At 43.6% G+C, this 18,139-nt stretch overlaps 1 protein-coding gene and 1 long non-coding RNA gene across 2 annotated transcripts in view; both read left to right on the plus strand.

The window, feature by feature from the left end:
• Positions 1-18,016, plus strand: part of LOC127164270 (uncharacterized) — a 46,071-nt gene extending 28,055 nt beyond the window's left edge. Inside the window, exons 2-4 of the long non-coding RNA XR_007827613.1 lie at positions 15,819-15,851; positions 16,034-16,081; positions 17,868-18,016. This is a non-coding gene — a long non-coding RNA (uncharacterized LOC127164270). The remainder of the gene's footprint in view (positions 1-15,818; positions 15,852-16,033; positions 16,082-17,867) is intronic.
• The window catches only part of LOC127164175 (scavenger receptor cysteine-rich type 1 protein M130), a 66,585-nt gene that overhangs the window by 39,354 nt on the left and 9,092 nt on the right, over positions 1-18,139 (plus strand). The gene's annotated exons all lie outside the window — the stretch shown is intronic.

Consider the following 18,139-nt stretch of genomic DNA (forward strand, 5'->3'; position numbering starts at 1 on the left):
TGGGGCTCTGGAAGGTCAGACAAGACGTGACTTGGCTCTGGGCGGTCAGATGAGACGTGACTTGACTCTGAAACAACAGCAATACCTTGACTTGGCTCAATAAGTGGCGCTGTGATTGACCTGACACGTGAAGTCCAGCGATGATTTGACTTTGCCTATGAGGATCAACGGTGACTTGACCTGGTTCGTGGTGACTGGCTGAGGCCTGACTTGGCTTGTGAAGAGCAACTGTGACTTGACTAGGCTCGTGGAGATCAGCTGTGGCTTGACTTGGTTCGTGAAGATCAGTAGTGAATTGACTTGACTCTTGGAGATCAGCAGTGATTTGACTTGGCTCGTGAAGATCAGTAGTGACCTGATTTGACTCATGGAGATCAGCGGTGACTTGAACTGGCTTGTGAGGATCAATGACTTTACTTGACTCAGGAACCACGGCTGTGACTTCACTTGACGCAGGAACGACCGCCTTGCCGTTGCTTGACGCAGGAACGACCACCTTGCCGTTGCTTGACGCAGGAACGACCGCTTTGACGTTGCTGGACTTGGAAGCTTGACTGGACCTGGAAGCTTGACTGGACTTGGAAGCTTGACTGGACTTGGAAGCTTGACTGGACTTGGAGGCTTGACTGGACTTGGAGGCTACAGCTGTAGCCTGACTTGACTCTGGAGCAGCGGCTGAAGTTTGACTTGGCTCTGGAATAACAGCAGCAGCTTGACTTGGCTCATGAGGATCTGCTATAACCTGGCCTGGCTCATGGAGATCCGCTGTACCGGGACTTGACTCATGAACAACATGGCTTGGCTCAGGAACAACAGCTGTAACGTGACTTGACTCAGGAACAACATGGCTTGACTCAGGAGCAACAGCTGTAGCGTGATTTGACTCGTGGGGAACAACTGTGACTTGGCTTGACTCATGGAGAACGACGGCTTTGGCTTGACTTGACTCTGTGTCTTGACTTGACTCAGGGGTAGCCGCCGCGGCATGAAGGAGCGCCATTTTAGCTGCCCATACCGTCACTAGAGGTGTGTCCAGTACGTGGGCCATCATGACCACAGGTGGCGTCCGGGCGCTGACCACAGGTTCTGTAATGGCGGCCATATTGTGCAGTTGCTTGGAGACGGCGGCCATCTTGTGCAGTTGCTTGGAGACGGCGGCCATCTTGTGCAGTGGCTCTGGCGTGGCAGCCGTCTTGTGCAGTGGCTCAGGAAAGATGGCTGTAATTTGACTTGAGACAGGGGCAATAGCTCTGATTTGACTTGACACAGGAAACACAGCTGCAATTTGACTTGACTTGGGAACTTGACTAGACTCGGGAAATGCAGACGCAACTTGACTGGACTCGGAAACTTGACTTGACTCAGGAAACACAGCTGCGACTTGACTTGGAAACTTGACTTGACTCAGGAAATGCAGCTGTAACTTCATATTGCTCTGGTATGGCAGCTGTGACGTGACGGAGCTCTGTTTCCGCCGCCATCTTGTGAACGGGCTCCGCCGTCGCCGCCATCTTGTGAGCACGCGCCGGCGCTGCCGCCATCTTGTGAACAGGCACCGCAGTCGCCGCCATTTTGTGAACGGGCACCGCTGTCGCCGCCATTGCTTGAGCGCGCTCCTGCACGGCTGCCATTTCACGAGCGATCCAGGCGGCAAACGTGTTTGTGGGATCGTGCTCCGGCATGACCGCCAATTTGCGAGTGGGACGCGTGGGCGCCATTACCGCGTTGTTGCGTTCCCTCTGCGCGACCCCTACGGTGCACGGCGAACCCACACACAACAGCGCAAAGTTCAGAAACGCCTCCAGTGACGAGCGTGGGCCCTTGCGTCTCAATTTTGTACAGAGGGGCTGGTTCACGCCGTCACAAAAAATCTCAATTTTTATACAGACCGGGAGAGTGGAATAGTTGGCAATTGAAAGAAACTCACGGATGTATTGATCCAGTGTGTGCGGTCCTTGTTTGATCCGGCAAAGAATCCTGTCTGTGTCCATATCATGTGAATGTCCGGGTAAAAAGCTGCTGGATCCTGTTGTGACGGATTGTTCTGTTACCGGGAAGGAGAGACGTGAGGCGAGCGGATCCACATGCAAGCTTTTATTGACATTTCCAAGCAAAGACATGGTCGTACAGGCAGGGTCGAGACGGGAGCAGACAGGTATATCACAGGCAGTCGAAGAGAGAAATCCAGTAAACAAGCGCGATAGTCCAAAAGGCAGGCGGCTAGACAGTCAGAATGAGAAAACCAGGCGGGAAAGACAAAACACTGGGGACTAGGAACTCGGAACCAGAAACTAGGAAAACGCTAGCAATACAACAATCAGTGGTTTGCAAGTGGAAAGACCGGGGCTTTTATAGCGCCGCTGATTGGTTGCGGGTGAAGTGCAATGGCTGATGGGGAATGTAGTCCGGGGTGTGGTGCAACAGTCTGTGTGTGACAGGGCGAGAGTTACATCTGGCGGTGAGCGGGCAGCGGGACACCGACCAGATTCGTGACAATAATATAGTAGTAATATTCACTGTGAATCTTACACTGCGATGTACCTGTCAGAAAACAGAATTTACCATCTAATTTTACCATCTAAAAAGGTGTTTTAAAGCTTGTTGTTTTGCATAACGTGACAGTTATATATGACTTGAGAATAAAGCCTGAAGTTAGCATGAACATTTTAAAATATAATGAAAATATAGGAAAATATAATTATATTTTCATAATAATTTTTTTCCCTCTCAAAATGCCCCCAGGGGGCATCACTTCCCACTTTGATAATTACTGTAGTTATCATGTTCTGAATGTTCTATAAATGTTCAGAAAACTTTCCTGGCTAACCAATAGAGAACATTCTATTTATGTTCCTAGAAGGTTCCCTGAAAGTTCTCTGAAGGTTCCCAGAATGTTCTCCTAACCTCTTCAATCTGATACTGTTGCTGTACGTCAGCACTTCCGTGTCCTGTAGTAAGTGGCATGGAAGATGGACGGATTGTGGACCTCAGTAATCACTACTACATAACATGTCTTGTTTTAAACTATTGTTTAATCCTTACAGATAATCATAGCACATTTAACCATCAAAAGAAGCATTAAATGAGATTGAATTATCCTTTAATATGTTAGATTCTCCTTATTCATTATTATGTAAGATTAGAAGTATTAAACCCAGATTTTATGTTTATTAAAGGGGTGATCAAATGCAATGTTCACTTTTACATGTTTGTTCGGAAGGGATAGGAATAACTTAATTGGCTGATGATATGTTGTAATCGCTACAGGATCTCAGTCACGACAGAATCAGGTTTATGTAGGTTTACTTGGATGATTAGGATTCAGAATCAGCAATCAGCACGGTATGGCATACAGGGATTTCTTTCTGTGGTTCCAATCTACACAATAGGCAATTAGGTATATATAGATGTGGTTCTAAAATGAACAAAAGGAAGGAATAATTACTAACTGCAATATTATCATCCCAAATAATACAGTATGCTCGCACGTTAAGATATTACAACAATATTAGATGTACATTAGGATGCTACTTAATGCTAGACAAACTCTGTACATTGTACATTGTACATTGACGCACACCAACTAAAACCACTCAGAAATTATCAGAACAGGTGAAATTTAGTAGCAACCAAGAGCTAACAGTCCACACCTGACCAGAGCTTATGGTAATTTCCTCATAACGTAATGGCCACTACGGCTGATGCAACCCTTGCTACTAAGTTACGTGAGCATATACTGCCACACACTAGACAAAGTAGGTAATGCTACTACACCAACTATATACATACTAGATTAATGGCGGGCCATCTGTACAGCCGCCCCCAAATTTAGGCACTAAATGGCATTCCTCTGCCATTTAGATTGAGTCTGCAGATTGGGTAGATAGTACTTGATGAATGCAGACTAGAAAAAGTCTGTGAGGATCTGACTGTGGCGCCATTGTTTCCGACTGATCAGTTCACTTTGAGGATATACAACCTGTGGGAGAGAGCCGTCAGGCCGCCCCAAGAGAAGGTGATTCGGGGTAACAGGATCAATATCTAAACACATCAAAGGAGAGGTATCGAAGAGGCTTGGAGTTCAGTATTCCCTCTACTTCAGTTAACACTGTCCTGAGAACTTCCTCTGTAACAGACTGAGCACCAACAATAGGATACAGAGCTGATTTAACAGATCGTATCTCCTGTTCCCATGCTCCTCTGAAGTGGGGAGCTCCAGGTGGGTTAAAGCGGAAGTGAACTTTCTGCTTTGCTAACTGTAGCTGTAACTCAGGCGACATACCCTTGAAGGCTTCATTCAATTCTCTCTCCCATCCTTTAAAATTAATCCCTTGATCAGACCAAAGTTCGAAAAGTGTTCCTCGACATGCCACAAACCTCCTGAATGCCATGAGGAAGGAATCAGAGTCAATACCTGACAGTATGTCTAGGTGGACACAGCGAGTTGTCAGGCACTTCCAAATTATTCCCCATCTTTCCTCCACTCTCTGTCCAATCTTTACCGAAAAGGGTCCAAAGCAATCCCGGTGGAGTAAAATGCAGGCTTAAATAGCTGAAGTTGGGCTACAGGTAAGTCTGACATTTGTGGGATTTCTGGGTTGGCTCTCCATCTCCGACAGTCAGTGCATCGAAACTGGTAATTGCGGATGGCTTCTCTGCTGCACAGAATCCAAAATTTCCATCTGATCTCCTCCAGGACTCTCTCTGGGCCTGGATGTCTCATCTAGTGGTCATAATCTTGAATTATGAGCTTGGTAAGGGCATGACTGTGGTCAAGGACAATTGGGTGCTTCGTCGCTATGTCGAGTGCCTCAGCTCGTCGAAGTCTTCCCCATCTCTTTGTCCAGCTCTGGACTCAAGGTGAGCAGTTTACTGTTAGAAGGGAGAGGTGTCCCTTGTTTATTCCGAGGTCACATTAACCACCAGATCCAGTCCGTATCCAGATCAGATGGTCACTGCAGTCCCCCGGATCCAGTCCGAACCCAGCCCAGACGGTGGATCAGCACCTAGAGACGACCTCTACAGCCCTGAATATCAGCGGAGTCCACATCAACTAGATGAGCCCCAGAGACGGATCCACATTAAAGACCACATCACCTAGACGGCTGTCGGCACAAGACCACGGGAACTTTGGCCAGAGGAGAACTGGCCCCCCGACTGAGCCTGGTTTCTCCCAAGGTTTTTTTTCTCCATTTGTCACCGATGGAGTTTTGGTTCCTTGCCGCTGTCGCCTCTGGCTTGCTTAGTTGGGGACACTTTCTCTTAACACAATATTGCATTTTATTTTATTGTTTTTGATTAACTACCTTTACCTATAATGTGAGTGTTTAATGTTGCCTTTGGCATTGTTGATGTACTGTTTCCTATTTAATACTGTACAGCCGCCTTGTCACAATTCTGTATTGTTAAAGGCGGTATATAAATAAAGGTGACTTGACTTGACTTGACTTGACTTGTTTCAGGCATTGGAAGTCATCAAAGAAACTATCCCGCTGAGATGCTCTCCACTGAAGTATTTCTGCTTGTAGGAAGTCTCCAGCTGTTAGTGGTTCTCCATTCGCCACCCCATGAACACATTGTGCAGTAGCTTCCAGTAATTCACTGTAAGTTGTAAACTGGTTGGCATCTGGAATTTGTGCATGGGAGGTCACTACATTTAAGGCGCAGAACGTTGACTTACGTAACTCTGAGTCATCCTTCAGAGAGCTGTCAGCAGGATTCTTTGGCCAATGATCAGGGTGCATTAAGAGGAACGGGGGTCCATTGTTCATCTGTTTGGAGTGGCTAGGTCTGCAAGCGATTTTCCCTTTGTTAGGTCATCCGCAGAATTCAGAGCAGACTCCACGTACCTCCAATCCTGTGGACTTGTGGTATCTTGTATTTCTGCAATCCTGGTGCCAACAAAGACTTTGAACTGGCAGGACTCTGACTGCAACCAATTAAGTACTGTTGTGGAATCGGACCACAAAGTAATCCTGCGATATTCAAGTTCTTTCCTTAGCACATCTGCTAACTGAGCTCCACAGAGTGCAGCACAGAGTTAAAGTCTGGGAACTAACAACTGTTTTTTAGGTGCAACTCGGAAACGTGCGATTAGGAATGCTGACTGTACCTTGCCTTGACTGCTCTCTAATCTCAGGTACGAGACTGCACCATAGGCCCTTTCTGATGCATCGCAGAACACATGTATCTCTCTCACTACAGAGTCGTTGTCCATTTCTGGAGTCACATAGCATCTAGGAAAGGTGATGCAGAAGTTCGTCGGGGAATAGAGGATTGTCCCATTCTCACTTAGCCCACAGTTTCTAGATCAGTATTTTCGCCCTGGTTGTGTAGGGGAGAATGAAGCCCAATGGGTCATACTGACTGGCAAGGACTTGATATAAGTTGTGCATTGTGGGTGGTCCATACTCTAAGGGATGGTGCTTGTACCTAAGAGTGTAGGTGGGGCAGTGCCAGTGCAGACCCAGAGCGGATTCAGGAACTTACGTTTCCTTTTGTGACAACCACAGTTTGGTACTGGTAGACTGAGCTTCTTTAGGTAGATTGCTTACTACTTCAGGTTGGTTTAAGGCCCACTGCCAGATGTTAAATCCTCCACTTGCCAGCAGCTCTCTGAGACGGTCAATCAGCCCTCTGGCCTCATCAGCTGTGTTCAGGCTCAGAAGACAGTTGTCAACATAGAAGTTCCTTTGGATAGTGAATTGTAGGCCATCACCCGACTCTGTGTTGTCAAGGACATGTTTGTGCAGGGTATAAGAGGCACAGCAAGGGCTGCAAGTAGTGCCAAATGGGAGCACCTGCCATTCATAGATGTTTGGTCCTCTGTCTCGTTCCATATCTCTCCACACAAATCGCAGAATAGCTCTGTCCTGTTCCCTCTGGGGTCTGAGGGTGCTTTGGGGCCCTGGAGAAGTTTTGACATGCCCTGACATTTGTGCTTTTTTCAGTATCTTAAAAACATATTAATGGCTAAAGTCTGATTCTGATTCTGATTCTAAAGTCTACATTCTAATCAGCACAAACTGGGCTACAATAATATGCAAGCAACATTAAAATACATGTTTGTGTTTTTGAGAAAACAACGTTTATGCGTGGTTAGTGAAAAACTAAAATCTTTAAGTCACTGAAATAAGACCATGACTAAGTTACGTGAGCATATACTGCCACACACTAGACAAAGTAGGTAATGCTACTACACCAACTATATACATACTAGATTAATGGCGGGCCATCTGTACAGCCGCCCCCAAATTTAGGCACTAAATGGCATTCCTCTGCCATTTAGATTGAGTCTGCAGATTGGGTAGATAGTACTTGATGAATGCAGACTAGAAAAAGTCTGTGAGGATCTGACTGTGGCGCCATTGTTTCCGACTGATCAGTTCACTTTGAGGATATACAACCTGTGGGAGAGAGCCGTCAGGCCGCCCCAAGAGAAGGTGATTCGGGGTAACAGGATCAATATCTAAACACATCAAAGGAGAGGTATCGAAGAGGCTTGGAGTTCAGTATTCCCTCTACTTCAGTTAACACTGTCCTGAGAACTTCCTCTGTAACAGACTGAGCACCAACAATAGGATACAGAGCTGATTTAACAGATCGTATCTCCTGTTCCCATGCTCCTCTGAAGTGGGGAGCTCCAGGTGGGTTAAAGCGGAAGTGAACTTTCTGCTTTGCTAACTGTAGCTGTAACTCAGGCGACATACCCTTGAAGGCTTCATTCAATTCTCTCTCCCATCCTTTAAAATTAATCCCTTGATCAGACCAAAGTTCGAAAAGTGTTCCTCGACATGCCACAAACCTCCTGAATGCCATGAGGAAGGAATCAGAGTCAATACCTGACAGTATGTCTAGGTGGACACAGCGAGTTGTCAGGCACTTCCAAATTATTCCCCATCTTTCCTCCACTCTCTGTCCAATCTTTACCGAAAAGGGTCCAAAGCAATCCCGGTGGAGTAAAATGCAGGCTTAAATAGCTGAAGTTGGGCTACAGGTAAGTCTGACATTTGTGGGATTTCTGGGTTGGCTCTCCATCTCCGACAGTCAGTGCATCGAAACTGGTAATTGCGGATGGCTTCTCTGCTGCACAGAATCCAAAATTTCCATCTGATCTCCTCCAGGACTCTCTCTGGGCCTGGATGTCTCATCTAGTGGTCATAATCTTGAATTATGAGCTTGGTAAGGGCATGACTGTGGTCAAGGACAATTGGGTGCTTCGTCGCTATGTCGAGTGCCTCAGCTCGTCGAAGTCTTCCCCATCTCTTTGTCCAGCTCTGGACTCAAGGTGAGCAGTTTACTGTTAGAAGGGAGAGGTGTCCCTTGTTTATTCCGAGGTCACATTAACCACCAGATCCAGTCCGTATCCAGATCAGATGGTCACTGCAGTCCCCCGGATCCAGTCCGAACCCAGCCCAGACGGTGGATCAGCACCTAGAGACGACCTCTACAGCCCTGAATATCAGCGGAGTCCACATCAACTAGATGAGCCCCAGAGACGGATCCACATTAAAGACCACATCACCTAGACGGCTGTCGGCACAAGACCACGGGAACTTTGGCCAGAGGAGAACTGGCCCCCCGACTGAGCCTGGTTTCTCCCAAGGTTTTTTTTCTCCATTTGTCACCGATGGAGTTTTGGTTCCTTGCCGCTGTCGCCTCTGGCTTGCTTAGTTGGGGACACTTTCTCTTAACACAATATTGCATTTTATTTTATTGTTTTGATTAACTACCTTTACCTATAATGTGAGTGTTTAATGTTGCCTTTGGCATTGTTGATGTACTGTTTCCTATTTAATACTGTACAGCCGCCTTGTCACAATTCTGTATTGTTAAAGGCGGTATATAAATAAAGGTGACTTGACTTGACTTGACTTGACTTGTTTCAGGCATTGGAAGTCATCAAAGAAACTATCCCGCTGAGATGCTCTCCACTGAAGTATTTCTGCTTGTAGGAAGTCTCCAGCTGTTAGTGGTTCTCCATTCGCCACCCCATGAACACATTGTGCAGTAGCTTCCAGTAATTCACTGTAAGTTGTAAACTGGTTGGCATCTGGAATTTCTGCATGGGAGGTCACTACATTTAAGGCGCAGAACGTTGACTTACGTAACTCTGAGTCATCCTTCAGAGAGCTGTCAGCAGGATTCTTTGGCCAATGATCAGGGTGCATTAAGAGGAACGGGGGTCCATTGTTCATCTGTTTGGAGTGGCTAGGTCTGCAAGCGATTTTCCCTTTGTTAGGTCATCCGCAGAATTCAGAGCAGACTCCACGTACCTCCAATCCTGTGGACTTGTGGTATCTTGTATTTCTGCAATCCTGGTGCCAACAAAGACTTTGAACTGGCAGGACTCTGACTGCAACCAATTAAGTACTGTTGTGGAATCGGACCACAAAGTAATCCTGCGATATTCAAGTTCTTTCCTTAGCACATCTGCTAACTGAGCTCCACAGAGTGCAGCACAGAGTTAAAGTCTGGGAACTAACAACTGTTTTTTAGGTGCAACTCGGAAACGTGCGATTAGGAATGCTGACTGTACCTTGCCTTGACTGCTCTCTAATCTCAGGTACGAGACTGCACCATAGGCCCTTTCTGATGCATCGCAGAACACATGTATCTCTCTCACTACAGAGTCGTTGTCCATTTCTGGAGTCACATAGCATCTAGGAAAGGTGATGCAGAAGTTCGTCGGGGAATAGAGGATTGTCCCATTCTCACTTAGCCCACAGTTTCTAGATCAGTATTTTCGCCCTGGTTGTGTAGGGGAGAATGAAGCCCAATGGGTCATACTGACTGGCAAGGACTTGATATAAGTTGTGCATTGTGGGTGGTCCATACTCTAAGGGATGGTGCTTGTACCTAAGAGTGTAGGTGGGGCAGTGCCAGTGCAGACCCAGAGCGGATTCAGGAACTTACGTTTCCTTTTGTGACAACCACAGTTTGGTACTGGTAGACTGAGCTTCTTTAGGTAGATTGCTTACTACTTCAGGTTGGTTTAAGGCCCACTGCCAGATGTTAAATCCTCCACTTGCCAGCAGCTCTCTGAGACGGTCAATCAGCCCTCTGGCCTCATCAGCTGTGTTCAGGCTCTGAAGACAGTTGTCAACATAGAAGTTCCTTTGGATAGTGAATTGTAGGCCATCACCCGACTCTGTGTTGTCAAGGACATGTTTGTGCAGGGTATAAGAGGCACAGCAAGGGCTGCAAGTAGTGCCAAATGGGAGCACCTGCCATTCATAGATGTTTGGTCCTCTGTCTCGTTCCATATCTCTCCACACAAATCGCAGAATAGCTCTGTCCTGTTCCCTCTGGGGTCTGAGGGTGCTTTGGGGCCCTGGAGAAGTTTTGACATGCCCTGACATTTGTGCTTTTTTCAGTATCTTAAAAACATATTAATGGCTAAAGTCTGATTCTGATTCTGATTCTAAAGTCTACATTCTAATCAGCACAAACTGGGCTACAATAATATGCAAGCAACATTAAAATACATGTTTGTGTTTTTGAGAAAACAACGTTTATGCGTGGTTAGTGAAAAACTAAAATCTTTAAGTCACTGAAATAAGACCATGAAACGCATTCAGAACATTAGTCCACAAGACTTTTGAGAACTGGATGTGGTAGTCTAGAGTTTTTTTCTACAAAATGATGTAAAAATCATCTCATTCACGCGTTTACAGAAAACAATATATTGATTTAAATTTTCTAAGACATGTTTTGTGACTGAAAGGGAATATGCGAGGGAGTGACAACGGCCATGAATATTGAGTGATCTACACCTGAGAGACAAAAGGCCCTCCTCTAATGGCCCATCAATGAGACTGTGACTGTCAGGTAGAGTAGTATAGTTTTAGACTATTTGTATTTTATTTACAACACAGTATCATCAAAACATACATAATGAAGGTCAAAAGCACATTATTGACTACACTGATCTAACCATAGAGACGTGAACAGACCTTGTGTCATTCCTGAAAACTGTTTTCTGGATTCTGTTCAACAAGTGAAACAAGTAAATTATACCTCATATTCAAGTGATTGCTGCTTCTTTCCATGGATTTAAGAAACAAAACTCATCATCAGTAGTCCAGGACATTGTCTTACAATAAAAAAACAGTGTAGTTGAACATTTGATGTTGGTATAGCACTCTTCATGTAGCCTTCATCTGTGGTGCAGGAATCAGATCACTAGACAAAAAAAGAAAAAAAAAACAAAAACATCTGTGAGCATGTTAATATCAGGAGCATCTGTAATATATACATATAGTATGATTTTGTAGTCATAGACTCACACATGCTTTATACTATCTTTAAAAAATGGCATTTTATATCTGAGAAACTAATTATTATTGTTTAGCACGTTAAACATCTATTCATGAACAAAGTATTAATAATAAACTAATATTATCCTATTGTTATACGATAGATAAATAAATAAATAAATAAATATGAATTTATAATCATAAACACAAGCATGCTTTGTATGTAGTATACAATCCAAAACCATTTCATGTCTGGGAAACTAATTTATTATTGTTAAGCACGTCATTAACATCTATTCGTGAGCAGAGTATATGACAGTAGTTTTGTCTAAACAATCTTAGACTCTGTCATTCAGTGTTACAGTGTAAACACTATTACTTTTATATCGCGTCATTTTTATTTTAAAAACATCCTGGCGTCGTCAAACATTTCGATGCAATGAAATAAAACATACTTCATAACGTTTCACTTTAAGGCAAGCAGACTAATAAAAGAAAGACTTACTCTTTCGGTGGATCTCGCCGTGCGTCGCATCGCGCTCTTCCTCTGAGGGAAATACTGTATAAATCTTTCTCCTCACAGCACGTCTTCTTCCAGTAACAAGACTCAAGTAGCCGAGATGAACAATGAAGTGAAGTCTCCCGCTTTGTTTACGTTGATGTGGGCGGTTCGCCGTTTGCGCCTCCACGTGACTGATTATAATAACAAACCGAAAGTAGCTCCTGGGCGTGATCAAATTAAAAATAATTAGGTCTGACGAGAAAGACTGGACATGCGGTTGGTTTCATACAGATTACTTTAACACATGATATTTGTTTTCGATAAGACTTACTTCATTTAAAAGTAGACATATCAGGCTTTCTATAGATATCTCTCTCATGTCTCTGTGTGGAGTATTTGCTGAGTTTTAGACTGCATAGCCTGTTTGTTTGCTTCATTTCACAAAACCACAGAGTGTTGTTGTTATTATGAGTGTACACAAATAAAAGTGAATTCCTTACAGATTCCATTGATGTATTGCTCTTATCTGTACGATCAAAAATGATGGAGTCATTGAAGTTCTTTTGGGCGTTATCAGAAAAACGGCCACAAACCGCGCCGGCGCTTTTTTCGACCCCAGAGGGTTAAACTTGATGGAACATTCCTTTCACGTCCCCCTTTCACGTGAACTTGTAATGCAAACCTTTTGTAGGCTTCAGGATCTCCTGGACAGACATCTTGTGCATCCATTACTTGTGCAATCTTACTCAAGGCAAGTTGATGAGGCTTAACAAAATTCTCTGTCAAGGCAGCCATCGTTGCTGTATAAGGATATGGAGAGTTGAGGAAGGAATCTGCAATCAGTTTTGCCTCTTCCAGTTGCAGATAATCCACCAAGATTTGGAACTTGAACAACTCTGACACGTCTTCAGGTAGCAGATTGTGGAGCGCAAGCTTCAGGCGAGCAAACCTGCTTGGATCTTTATACACCAGGTAGGGTATACTGGGCTTAGGACCACGGTATTCGGCAGCTGACTCCTTTATCTGAATGGAAGGCTGCTCTAAAAAGGAAGTCTTGGGTTTCTGAGCAGGTAGGGGCATTGAGTTTTGGTACATATCGATCTTTGATCTCACTGCAGGCTCGTAGCTGCTCTGGAATCTGTCAGATGGCCCATAAGCTCGATCATCATCATGCTGAGGTGCATGTACATACCACTGTTTATCGGGGTATTCATAATGCGCAGGAGGTGGCTCGTTATAAGGCTGAGGCAGTCTGGGTGGTGATCTGCTAGGGGTGCCATGCCTTGACGCAACGTCGTCTCTCATAAGCTGCAACTGACCCATCATTTTGTCAATCAAAACCATCATGCTGTACGGCTCAGTCAGGGAGGCTCTCTGCTGCAAATATGGTTAGATGATGTCCAGTGCCGTGGGAATGAATCTACACTGAAAAACTGTTCATTGCTTGGATGGGAATCACATAACTGTGGGCACCAAGAAGATGCTGGAGTTATTTGCCAAAGTGAGTCAAACACATTTATACAGCTGATGAATAGCTGTGGTGTCATACAGTATGTTTTGTCATCAACATAGAACAGTGTTTCATGTTTAATAAATTGTGATCTTTTATAAAGTGGCATATAAATCTTATGGAAAGTCAGTCAAAGGCTACGAGTACATTTAGCCTCATTTGTGTTCTGTAAAGGGCACACTGAGAGGAGATTCATGTTGTTGTAAGGACCTATAAGGGTGTGACACGTTTTCTCATGACGTCAGTTCCTCAGTAAACATTCAGCAGTGAGCATCACTGGTGTCTGTCTTGTTATTATAGTGTAGCATACATAACATGGTGTCAGAAGTGATGGAATAACTTAGATAGGTAACAACGAACTAAACCTGAAGTGAACTCAAATAAAGAGTCTATGGGGAAAATGGAGAGAGAAGTGCCAGCCCCACCAATGTTAGTCTCACAGCTAATGTTAGCACTGCCAGGCAAGTTCGACTTCACCAATACAACTGAATGGCCGTGATGGATGAAGTGGTTTGAGCGCTACAGAATTGCATCTGGATTGGATAAACAATTGCAAGAAAACTAGCTGAACACAGTATTGTTCATCTCCAGGGGCTTGTCTGAGGCCCTTGCATTACATGGGCAAGTGAACGTCTGTCATCTTACCTCCTGTCTAAAGTATAGACTAGAGACAGATCTCAAACCACTGCTTTCACTGTTAAGCACCAAAGCACTGGATGATCTCCCTCCATGAATCCTGAGGTTCCGTCTGAGACTGATGAAGTTCACGTTTGACATTGTGCACGTGCCTGGTAAGCAGCTCATAACTGCTGACACATTATCAAGAGCTCCAGAGAAACACACGTTTACACAGGAGGAGAAAGAGGATGAGGACGAGGTTAAGGTGTTTGTGGATGCTGTGGTTCAGGCCCTGCCAGCTACTGATACAAGTTTGAACACAATAATGAAGAATCAGAAAGCCGATCCCATCTGTACAAAACCCAGTACTGTGAGACTGAGTGGCCAGAGAAACATGTCCTTCCTCTGGAGTTGGGGCCATACTGGCCTGAAAGGGAAAATCTTATTGTAGCTTCAGAGCTCCTCCTAAGGGGCTAAAGGATTGTGATTCCTCATTGCATGAGGCAAGAGCTCCTTCATAAGATACACAATGGTCACCAGGGTATAGTCAAGCGCCGAGCTATACCTCAATTACGGGGTCAAGGTCACCAATGGCATGCATGTAGTACTGTCAAGTAGATTTGTTTGGTCAAAGCACCCCCGGTGGTGATCTTAGGAAAAAGTCAATCAAAGACTTTAGGCCTTTTTTCAAACCTAATGACCTAACTTTCTTCTATCTTTATATTGTTTGTAATTAATAGCTGTCAGGTTGGTGAATGGACCCAACCTCTGTTCTGGAAGAGTGGAGGTTCTTCACAATGGAATCTGGGGAACAGTGTGTGATGACATGTGGGATTCAACAGACGCGGCAGTGGTGTGTAGAGAATTGGGCTGTGGGAGTGTCATAGAGGAAAAGAACAGTGCTTATTTTGGACAAGGTTCTGGACAAATATGGTTAGATGATGTCCAGTGCCGTGGAAATGAATCTACACTGAAAAACTGTGCATCACCCGGATGGGGATCACATAACTGTGTGCACCAAGAAGATGCTGGAGTCATCTGCCAAGGTGAGTCAAACACATTTATACAACTGATGTAGTGTGTTGTACTATATATTTCTCATTTGTAATGCAATAGTTTGTCATATTCTACATAACGTGATCACCTTGAAAGAAACGATGTATCCTTGCTGTTTGTTTTTTGTTGCTGTTTGTTTGTTTGTATTGGTTTTTTAACATTTCCATTGGCACAACAAAGTTTTCCAATTATGTACCACTAATGTCTCAATTACAGGGTCAAGCTCACCAATGGCATGCAAGTAGTTCTGTCAAGTAGATTTATTTGGTCATAGCACCCCCGGAGGTGATCTTAGGAAAAAGTCAATCAAAGACTGTAGGCCTTTCTCAAACGGAAGGCTGCATCCTCAGGAGATCGCATTTGTAGGCTGCATACGTCATAAAGAAGATCTTGTTTAATAATATTAACAGTTATAAATTTTACCATTGTTCTTAGTGAAGTGTAAACTGTTGTAATATGCTCATGACTCACGAACATAATGCTCAGTTAACTGAAATTAACCAGGCTTTGTGATGTATGCAGCCTGCAAATGCGACCTCAGGAGGATGCAGCCTTCCGTTTGAGAAACGGCCTATGAGAAAATTTAGCTTCATTTGTAACTTTGTAACTTTTGTCCAGTTGGTACCATTGGCTAAATGAACTGGTCTCAATGTCAGACAATGAATTCTGTACCAGTATGCAAAGGTACAGCCTCACTTCTTGCTTAGCATTGTTGCAGTCAACTTTCTTAGCATGTTAAAGGCAAATGGTGTAAAGAATGAAAAATCTGTTTCTTGTTTGAAGATCGCTTTCACTGTGGGATAGACCATGTAAATGGAGACACCCTTGCTTGAACTGTAATAGACTTCAGTTATCTCTCTTTTTTCTATGATAGGCCAGGCACAAACGAGTGCAGCACCATGGACAGGTAAATATAGACCTTTGAATTAGAACCAGATCTGCTTTTCTCCCAACTTGTTCTTTAGGCCTGTAAAGCCTAACACATTAGTTTGAACTAAAAAAAAAAAAAAAACAATACAATCAATCGTACATGCCAGCATCACCATCAAAACACAACAATGTTGTATATTTGTGTGTTCGCTTTTTTAGCAACATCAGCGACATTAAACACCACTGTGTCGCAGCCAGAAGTCAGAGGTAATGAGACTAGGAAAAATGAAACTCCACTATTATTACCACTGTGTTATATCATCAGAAATATAAACAAACAAGCAAAAAAAACTAATGACCTGTTTTTCTATCTTTATATTGTTTGTAATTAATAGCTGTCAGGCTGGTAAATGGACCCAACCTCTGTTCTGGAAGAGTGGAGGTTCTTCACAATGGAATCTGGGGAACAGTGTGTGATGACATGTGGGATTCAACAGACGCGGCAGTGGTGTGTAGAGAATTGGGCTGTGGGAGTGTCATAGAGGAAAAGAACAGTGCTTATTTTGGACAAGGTTCTGGACAAATATGGTTAGATGATGTCCAGTGCCGTGGAAATGAATCTACACTGAAAAACTGTGCATCACTCGGATGGGGATCACATAACTGTGGGCACCAAGAAGATGCTGGAGTCATCTGCCAAGGTGAGTCAAACACATTTATACAACTGATGTATAAATGTGGTGTTGTACTATATATTTTGCATTTAGCATGGAACAGTGTTTCATGTTCTATCATATGGTGATCTACTTGAAAGAACCAGTGTATGTATCCTTGCTGTTTGTTTTTTATTGCTGTTTGTTTGTTTGTATTGGTTTTTTCAACATTTCCATTGGCACAACAAAGTTTTCCAATTATGTACCACTAATGTCTCAATTACAGGGTCAAGCTCACCAATGGCATGCAAGTAGTTCTGTCAAGTAGATTTATTTGGTCATAGCACCCCTTAGTATGTTGTAGGCAATCTTAGGAAAAAAAAAATCAAAGACTTGTTTAGGCCTTTCTCAAACTGGAAAGCTGCATCCTCAGGAGATCGCATTTGTAGGCTGCATACGTCATAAAGAAGATCTTGTTTAATAATATTAACAGTTATAAATTTTACCATTGTTGTTAGTGAAGTGTAAACTGTTGTAATATGCTCATGACTCAATCAAACATAATGCTTCAGTTAACTGAAATTAACCAGGCTTTGTGATGTATGCAGCCTGCAAATGCGACCAACTCAGGAGGATGCAAAGCAGACTGTTAGGTTAGGTTTAGGGTTAGAGAATAAGTTGACATATACTTGCAATGTTTAGAAGAAAAGATATTAGCTTCATTTGTAACTTTGTAACTTTTGTCCAGTTGGTTACCATTGGCTAAATGAATTGGCCTGGTCTCAATGTCAGACAATGAATTCTGTACCAGTATGCAAAGGTACAGCCTCACTTCTTGCTTAGCATTGTTGCAGTCAACTTTCTTAGCATGTTAAAGGCAAATGGTGTAAAGAATGAAAAATCTGTTTCTTGTTTGAAGATCACTTTCACTGTGGGATAGACCATGTAAATGGAGACATCCTTGCTTGAACTGTAATAGACTTCAGTTATCTCTCTTTTTTCTATGATAGGCCAGGCACAAACGAGTGCAGCACCATGGACAGGTAAATATAGACCTTTGAATTAGAACCAGATCTGCTTTTCTCCCAACTTGTTCTTTAGGCCTGTAAAGCCTAACACATTAGTTTGAACTAAGAAAAAAAAAAAATACAATCAATCGTACATGCCAGCATCACCATCAAAACACAACAATGTTGTGTATTTGTGTGTTCGCTTTTTTTCAGCAACATCAGCGACATTAAACACCACTGTGTCGCAGCCAGGAGTCAGAGGTAATGAGACTAGGAAAAATGAAACTCCACTATTATTACCACTGTGTTATATCATCAGAAATATAAACAAACAAGCAAAAAAAAACTAATGACCTGTTCTTCTATCTTTATATTGTTTGTAATTAATAGCTGTCAGGCTGGTAAATGGACCCAACCTCTGTTCTGGAAGAGTGGAGGTTCTTCACAATGGAATCTGGGGAACAGTGTGTGATGACATGTGGGATTCAACAGACGCGGCAGTGGTGTGTAGAGAATTGGGCTGTGGGAGTGTCATAGAGGAAAAGAACAGTGCTTATTTTGGACAAGGTTCTGGACAAATATGGTTAGATGATGTCCAGTGCCGTGGGAAATGAATCTACACTGAAAAACTGTGCATCACTCGGATGGGGATCACATAACTG

This window comes from Labeo rohita, chromosome 4 (genome assembly GCF_022985175.1).
Source record: "Labeo rohita strain BAU-BD-2019 chromosome 4, IGBB_LRoh.1.0, whole genome shotgun sequence".
Taxonomy (NCBI): Eukaryota; Metazoa; Chordata; class Actinopteri; order Cypriniformes; family Cyprinidae; genus Labeo; species Labeo rohita.